The sequence below is a fragment of the Papaver somniferum genome, chromosome 1, assembly GCF_003573695.1.
Source record: "Papaver somniferum cultivar HN1 chromosome 1, ASM357369v1, whole genome shotgun sequence".
Taxonomy (NCBI): Eukaryota; Viridiplantae; Streptophyta; class Magnoliopsida; order Ranunculales; family Papaveraceae; genus Papaver; species Papaver somniferum.
The window spans coordinates 153,793,012-153,802,361 of NC_039358.1; positions in this window are offsets into that span (position 1 = coordinate 153,793,012).

Below are 9,350 nucleotides of genomic sequence, written 5' to 3' on the forward strand. Positions count from 1 at the left end.
AATGTAAGCTATCAGTTCGGGTGTTTAGATACGGTTGTATCAACACTTGGTTTCTGTCTTGTCTTGGAAATAGGGAGGAGTACCTATTTATACAATTCATTGAGCCTTACCCACGTATCTCGTGGGAAGTGGAGGAAGTGGAGTGATAAAGTAGTGGAGTCGCGTGTGTTAGTGTCCCATGATCAGTCTTGCCCACTTCTCCCATCATCACTAACCGTCCATGTCTTCCTGACACGTTCTCGTGATGGCGCATTGTGCGCTGCACGCTGTAAACCACCAGACCAATACCCCAGTATGTATCCCCCAGTTTGTCACATGTTTGATGTCTCGAATGTGTGGATCGTGGGACCCACAGAAAGTAGCATGTGATGCTAGATTAAATAACTAAGTTATTTAGGAAGTCGATATTTATGAAATATTGTGTGTATTCTATGCATGTAATGCATCAAATATATTCAGCATGTATGAAGCATCGCTGTTTTGAGGCTTAACAGAGTAAGTAACGAATTAAGCGTCTTAAAATAGCATCACGTCCATCCATCTTCGAATGATCGTTTGGAGGCTGTACAGGTAAGCCCTGACTTGGCCGATCCCTCTGTGTGGAAGAGTGATGGATGGTGATCGTGGTGATGCCTGACTGGTCGCCTAACTCCTGTATTAGGTTGTCCGTCCAAGCTGGCGAAGTTGGACGGATGAGATGACTTGCGACCCACATCTGCGACCGTCGGGTTAGGGTTTAGGAGGTGCGCAAGTATCCCTTTTCAGCTTGGTCGAATCCAAGCATGGGAGAGGCTTTTGGCAAAACCGATCGGGCATGCGTGTAGACGGCTTGCCAGCGTTCGTGTTTGTACCTCACTGTCCCATGGAGATGTGATATAAGCCACTCAATTTGTCCGGCGAAGTTGAATAGTCGAGATCGTTTTGCGATTGGGACCACACGACCATGCCTACTTTGGGCGCAAGAATCGAGGCACCTAATCATGGTCGGTCTTGGCCGATTGGTCACACATGTAGACGGGACCACGGTGATTGTGTTGGCATTGTCCGACGAAGTTGAATAGTCGAGATCGTTTTGCGATTGGGACCACACGACATGCCTACTTTGGGCGCACGAATCGAGGCACCTAGTCATGGTCAGTCTTGGCCGATTGGTCACACATGTAGACGGGACCACGGTGATTGTGTTGGCATGCTCTGGGCCCTTTGAATCTAGATATACACCCTCCATCTATGCCTGTGAAGATGGATGGTTGAGACTGATTTGCGACACATGTGATGTGTCGCAAACCCTAATTAGGGTTTGACGTCCACGCTACTTTGGATGGACGAATTAGAAAGCCACGCTCCTCTTTTGGGGAGGCCGACCATGTGGGGCCCACATTGGACCGGTGATGAACACGTCAATACCTGCCTAACGGCTATGGGTCTGATCTATGCCATCCAATCATGCCGGTGAAGTTGGATGGTCGTGATTAATTTGAAACCTTTAGTGGAATTTCCTGCGACCCTTTAAGCTTTCACGCCGGCCCAACTTCGGGAAACCGTACATGGTTATGTGGCTAGGTCAAGGGAGGATCGATTATGCAGGCGTGAAGGGGGCCCTCCGGTGTGCAGGAAAAGCTTTGTCCAACCGGTCATGGGATAATCCACGCCGTCCAATCATGCTGGTGAAGTTGGACGATCGTGATGAATTTGAGACTGCCGCAGGCGGTCTTGTGCGCACAAGCTTTTCCAAGCTGCTCCACACCAGCCCAACCATCCCATTCTAGGTTGGTGTTCGGTGTCCGTTTGGGAGGCGTGGTATGTATTCGACCGACTAGGGCATAAATGGGCCCGCTGGTGGTCATTAAGGTGGTAGCCTGCTCCTGCTGAGGATCGTCTAGGCTGGTTAAATCATGCGGCCAACTTACGTGGTCGTGATTGTTTCTGAGACTGATATGGACAGTCCAGATTGAAATATGCCTAATCGGGCTAGTATAACACACCGAGATATGTAGCCTGTACGAGTATTTCGTGTATGCTTCATTATTAACACTTGGAGATTCGTGTTACTCTGCTGAGAGCAACACTCATTCGTCATGCCGCACTAATAATGAGAGTTCTGCAGGAAATACAAGGCTAAGCATGCATTAATAATGTTATAAATTCATAGGATAGTTGTGCCTGCTTCGACCAAACACCATACCTGTTGCCTCACCCCAACACCAGACTTGCCCCTTGACCAACACCGGCCTTGCTGATTTGACGAACCCCGACCTTGCTGACGGACATCGCTGCTTTGATCGACACCGGTATTGCTGTCTTGTTTCATTCTGCCTTGTGACCTTGATCAACACCGGCTTCTTGGACTTGACCAACACCAGCTTTGTTTGCTAACGTGGCTCAATACCATCCTTGTTTGCTAACGTGGACCAGTACCAGCCTTGTGACCTTGATCATCCTTGACCAATACCGGCCTGACGTGACCCAAAACCGTCTTACTTGCGTGACGTGATATCAGTCTTGCTTGCGTGACGGGATATTAGCTTTGCGATCTCGACCAACGCCGGCTTTGCGGACTTGACTAACACCGGCCTCGTTTGCTGACGTGGCCCAATACCAGCGTTGTTTGCTTTGCCCAGTCTGGTGTATTTTAACGTGAATGTATGTCTTGTCGTGCGTGACTACACATCCCATGCGTTTTCATACAAGTACTGACTCCCCCGCTTTTATTTTATTGTAGGATGAACAAAAGGGGTCCTGCTAAGATGTCTTATGGGGATAATGTTGATGCCAAGTCAGGGAGTGTTGACAGCTTCAAAGATATGCCGAACATAGATGATGAGTTGTTCACCGCCCCTTTCAACTATCTGAAAATATTCGTTCCACAAGATAACCCTTATCCTATCGACTTCAAGGTTTGTCATGCTCCGTTGGGCCCTTATGAAGGATGGATGAGACGTATGTTGAGCAATGAGTACATCAAAGATAACTTGACCAAAGCGCATATTATTGATGTAGCTTGCGTGTTGAAACGGCTCGAGAGGATGTTAAAGTGGCTTCTGGTGCGGACGTTGAACCGGCTCCTGGAGAGAGTGTTGAAGCAGGATTCTGAAGCGAACGTGGGTCCCGGAGAGAGCGTTGAGGCGGCTCTTGAATAGACCATTGAAGCATCTTCTGAAGCAAATGTGGAGGTGGCTCCTGGAGAGAGCATTGAAGCAGTATTCTGAAGCGAACGTGGGTCTCGGAGAGAGCATTGAGGCGGCTCTTGAATAGACCATTGAAGCAGCTTCTGCTGGAGGGAGCGTTGAAGTGGCTTCCTCTTCAGTTTGATTTACTTTTGTGAATTCCATGCTTCTTGATTGACCATCTCTCTCGTGTTGAAGAAGTCCTTGACTGACGGTGAAGGAGCTTTGTGCTGAGCCTCAGTCCCCAAACGCGGTTTACATGGTTCTATCTTGTATGCCCGATGGGTCTTTTGTACGTAATGGTCGTTGATATGGTGAAGCTCTGGATGGTATCAATCAACAAGCAACAACAGTTCTTGGCAGCAGCTGTGATCAGAAGAGACTGGCAGGGAGAGGCGTGGTGGCAACTTGTACGAACTTGGCACACTCTTAAGTCTCAGGTGCAATCTCCTTTGGTAACAGAACTACTTTTTCCACGGGAGACAAATTATGAAAGTGTCTCTCATTTATGTAGTTACCGTCGATCCAGATATGGACTATCTTGGACGTTGTTTCATTATTGCGGCAGTCGTGCATGTGGTACTAGAGTTGAAGTTGGCAATTTTGGACGCGCAGGATGTTGTATCTCGGTGGCTTTCCTCTTGTTGCTTCAGCGAAACTGGTTCTTTCTAGCAGGGCAGATGCTGTTGTAGATGAGCGTTCAACATCTTCACGAAGTCCAGAGGATGACAAAAAGCGCAAATTTTTCAACATAGCACGATAAACATGCACCATCGTCTGATAGAGTGACTCGCTTGGATTTTGCTCGACATGACGCGTGGACATCATTATCTTCTTGAGGCGGCTCTCTTGAGGTATCGACTCGAGTGGAAGATTGCTGTCATAGAGCGTTGATACGTTGCACCGGCATTCTCTAAACCAAATGGCAGTACAATATAATAAAAATTTCCGAGAGGAGTTCGAAAAGCTATCTTACTTTCGTCATGCTCGTATATCCTTATCTGGTTGTAGCCGCTACATCCATCCATGGAGGAGAACATGCCATGTCCGCTGGTTGCATCTACTAACATGTCGATGTTAGGGAGAGGAGAATCGTTTTTGGGGCGGCATCTGTTCAAGTCTCTGTAATCCATGCAGCACCTGATCTGTCCATTTTCCTCGTGTCTGAACTGCAACCGTCTTGGATCCGGGTATGACATGTGGATGATGGGTGACCAATCTAAATCTGGCATTTCTTCATACGTCCAGGAAAATATGTCCTGGTATTCCTTGAGAAGTTGCACAAGTATCATGTGTTCCTCCGCAGACAAGGTCGAACTGATGGAGATAGGCCTAGGATATTCCTCATCCCCGATGTTGACCACTTCGAGCTCATCAGTTGTGGAATTGGTACCGTCCTGCAGATATCGTGGAGCATCCGGTACTTCCTCTCGTGGATCTTCGTTGTAGTAGGCTTCCGTACGACCTTTCCTTGGCGAACCTTGGATGTCCTGAGAGTCTTGAGACTAATCACATTCGAAGACGCTCCTTTGTCGATAAGGACCCTCTTGAACTCTGAATCCTTGATGCATGTGGTGACATGTAGGGCACGGTTGTGACTTTCCTCTGGTTGATTGCAGCAAGACGTCCCCGCCTGCTGATTCTTCGAGGGGTGTAAAAGTTCACATAAACTTTCCTAGAGAAACTTCTTCCTGATCCGGCCTCTGGTTCATAGTGAAACTATTGACTTGAGGAGGATCGTTGTGAGGATCAGTCCCCGTTGTAGGAGTCTCCATGACAGGACCGCTCATATCTGATGTTGCTTCTTTGATCAGGTCCATGTAGACCCGCACCGCTGAAGTACCTTCTCCGGGTGCGTTGAATGCGTTCCTTGTTGGCTTCAGGGGCTGTCGCGGCTCTTGTGTCAATCGATCAGTTAATGTTTTAAGAAAAGTGAGTACCTCTTTCTGAGTTGTATCCATATGTGTTTGAGTCTTAGCAATAACTTCCTGCCTCTCCATCAAGTCTGCGATGGTAATGGGAGATGGTTCTCCTCTCGTCCCTCCGGCTCCTCGTCCTGACGAAGGAGTGGAATCTGTTGCTCTGGTGACCACCAGAGGCGTTACACTTGAGGAGATGTCGGGATTCGCGGCTGCTCTGGCTCTGGTGATGGGAGGCGTTACACTTACTGGAACATCTCCTGCTCCGCTGGCGTTGGTGGTAGAAGTGACGGCTCCAAGAGATGTATTGACCACAGTATCTCCACTGACAGGTACATCTATACCGAGAGCCTTATCCACACTAACTCCATCAGAATTGATTGCTGATCCAGGCCTGAGTTCTACCATCTTGAAATGGATTGATGATTGAATTGGTCCTAAGATCTACCCTTTTCGAAATTGATAAAGTTGAATCGGATTTTGAATAAATTGACTTTACGACCGAGAGATTAACCCGCCACTGTGGTCGCCAATTGTTTATGGGTGAAAACTGTTTCTGCGGTTTTTGGTAAATGTGGGTGTGTGGATGAGAAACGAATATAAACCCTAAAAAAGTGCACTGCACGGGAGTGCTTTTCATCCGAGAAATCAATATGTACAACTCTGGCCTAAACCAAGAAATGGTCGTTCCAGACTTGCTTCGGTCACAAAGTGAAGGAGATGGGGTTGATCTTAGGGAGGGAAGCGAAGAAGGTGTTGAGATTGTGAAGGTGTTGGTTGTGTATGACTTGTATCAGAAAGCTGAACTAGCTTGCAGCATGTAAGCTATCAGTTCTAGTGTTTGGATACGGTTGTATCAACACTTGGTTTCTGTTTTGTCTTAGAAATAGGGAGGAGAACCTATTTATACAAGTCATTGAGCCTTACCCACGTCTCTCGTAGGAAGTGGAGGAAGTGGAGTGATGGAGTATCGGAGTCGCGTGTGTTAGTGTCACACGATCAGTCTTGCCCACTTCTCCCATCATCACTAACCGTCCATGTCTTCCTGACAAGTTCTTGTGATGGAGCGTTGTGCGCTGCATGCTGTAAACCGCCAGACCAATACCCCAGTATGTATCCCCAAGTTTGTGACATGTTTGATGTCTCGAATGTGTGGATCGTGGGACCCACAAAAAGTAGCATGTGATACTAGATTAAATAACTAAGTTATTTATGAAGTCGATATTTATGAAATATTGTGTGTATTCTATGCATGTAATGCATCGAATATATTCAGCATGTATGAAGCATCGCTGTTTTGAGGCTTAATGGAGTAAGTCACGAATTAAGCGTCTTAAAATAGCATCACGTCCAGTCATCTTCGAGTGATCATTTGGAGGTTGTACAGGTAAGCCCTGACTTGGATGATCACTCTGTGTGGAAGAGTGGTGGACAGTGATCATGGTGATGCCTGACTGGTCTCCTAACTCCTGTCTTAGGTTTTCCGTCCAAGCTGGCGAAGTTGGACGGACGAGATGACTTGCGACCCACATCTGCGACCGTCAGATTAGGGTTTAAGAGGTGCGTAAGTACCCCTTTTCAGCTTGGTCGAATCCAAGCATGGGAGAGGATTTTGGAAAAACCGATCGGGCATGCGTGTAGACGGCTTGCCAGCGTTCGTGTATGTACCTCACTGTCCCATGGAGATGTGATCTAAGCCACTCAATTTGTCCGACGAAGTTGAATGGTCGAGATCGTTTTGCGATTGGGATCGAACGACCATGCTAGTTTGGGCGCAAGAATCGAGGCACCTAGTCATGGTCGGCCTTGGCCGATTGGTCACACATGTAGGCGGGACCATGGTGATTGTGTTGGCATGCTCTGGGCCCTTTGAATCTACATTTACACCCTCCATCTATGCCTGCGAAGATGGATGGTTGAGACTGATTTGCGACACATGTGATGTGCCGCAAACCCTAATTAGGGTTTCACGTCCACACAACTTTGGTTGGACGAATTAGCAAGCCACACTCCTATTTTGGGGAGGCTGACCATGTGGGGCCCATATTGGGCCGGTGATGAACACGTCAATACCTGCCTGACGGCTACGGGTCCGATCTAAGCGATCCAATCATGCCGGTGAAGTTGGATGGTCGTGATCAATTTGATACCTTTAGTGGAATTTCCTGCGACCCTTTAAGCTTTCACGCCGGCACAACTTCGGGCAACCGTACATGGTTTTGTGTCTAGGTCAGGGGAGGATCGATTATGCAGGCGTGAAGGGGGCCCGCCGGTGTGCAGGAAAATCTTTGTCCAACCGGTCATGGGATAATCCACTCCGTCCAATCATGCTGGTGAAGTTGGACGGTCGTGATGAATTTGAGACTGCCGCAGTCGGTCTTGTGCGCACAAGATTTTCCAAGCTGCTCCACACCAGCCCAACCATCCCATTCTAGGATGGTGTTCGGTGGCCGTTTGGGAGGCGTGGTATTTATTCGACCGACCAGGGCATAAATGGGCCCGCTGGTGGTCATTAAGGTGGTATCCTACTCCTGCTGAGGATCGTCTAGGCTGGTTAAATTATGCGGCCAACTTACGTGGTCGTGATTGTTTCTGAGATTGTTATGGATAGTCCAGATTCAAATATGCTCAATCGGGCTAGTATAACACACCGAGAGATGTATCATGTACGAGTATTTCGTGTATGCTTCATTATTAACACTTGGAGATTCGTGTTACTCTGCTGAGAGCAACACTCAGTCGTCATGCCGCACTAATAATGAGAGTTATGCAGGAAATACAAGGCTAAGCATGCATTAATTATGTTATAAATTCACATGGTACATGGGATTATTTCCACATGCTCCATTCTAGGTAAACTAGCGAAGTGAAGAAGTATTCATCATTTTATCAGTGGCTTTATCCTTTGCAGAATGTCAGCGCATAAATTTGGTTTCACAATTTTATCCCTGAACTAATATCCACCATCAACAGTAGCGTAATTGGGCCACGACTGGAAATTAGGGTTTCGACTAATGCCACTAAGGCAGAGCCGCTTAGAATACCCTAATTGGAATATGTTATGGCGTTTGTCCACGAACAAGGAGTGGATTAGCACGTTGGCACGCTATTTATGGCATGTTGACATGATTGGCATGCTACTGCGGCAAAGTGGAACGTTTGGCATGTTTGGCATGTTCGGCATGCTATTGCGACAAAGTGGCACGTTTGGCATGTTTGGCATGCCAATTAGTATGGCGCGGCATGGCATGTTTGGCATGCCACTAGCACGTCGGAGCGAAATGACACGTTTGGCATGCGCGTTTGGCATGTTTGGCATCCCAATTAGCATGTTGGCGCGGCTTTTGGGAAGCCAATTTGGCATCTTGACCATCTGGCACATCTTTGCCTCTTTTAATAGTGTGGCAGGTTTAAAGCGACTTGATTGGTCGAAAAAGAGGGGGCGACCAAGCATGGGCGTGGCCATACTTCTGGTGTGCGTGTGGCGGTTTTAAAGCGACCTGATTGGTCGATAAGAAATGGGGCCAGCAATTATGGGCCCAGCCACAACTCATGTGCGTGTGGCGGGTTTAAGGCGACTTGATTGGTCGACAGGAAATAGGGGCAGGTTGAGCAACATGGGGTGTGGCCACTTGCAAGTGGCGCCGGATGGCCTATGGCATGGCCACACCATCCTTTGTTGCTGCTCCTATTCCGTGGATCCTTTTTTTTCCTTGTTTTCTGATTTTAGGTAGGATTTTGCACCTACTAATCCATGGCGGTCTAATTACCTAGTTCTCCTAGGCTTAATTTAGACAGGCAAGGTCTAATTTACTGCGCAGGGCGCAAATTCCTAATTTTTGCAAATTAGTCAGGGTAATATCTGAATCTTGTGAATTATCACAAAATTGATTGAATTCTATGTGTTGACACAAAGTTCTTTAAGTGCATTGCCAGAGAGCAGTATGCTTTCCGGTTAAATACTTTATGCAAGGACCTTAACCTTGATCCTTGGAAATTCGAGCTGCTCTACTGCGAGTGAACACAAATTGTCATGCCATATCAACATTAAGGGTTCAGACGGGGAACATAGCATAGAAAGCATTCAAATAAACTTATATTAACTGAGAAATACAGGCAAGATGCCAAAATTTACAGAATATCTGGGATTGTTGATACATGCACCATTCTGGATAAATTTCATGGGGAAATATTGAGTTGCTCAATAAATGTGCCAGTGGCGAGGCTGAACACTCATCACTTTTACATGGCTCCGTTTCTTTGC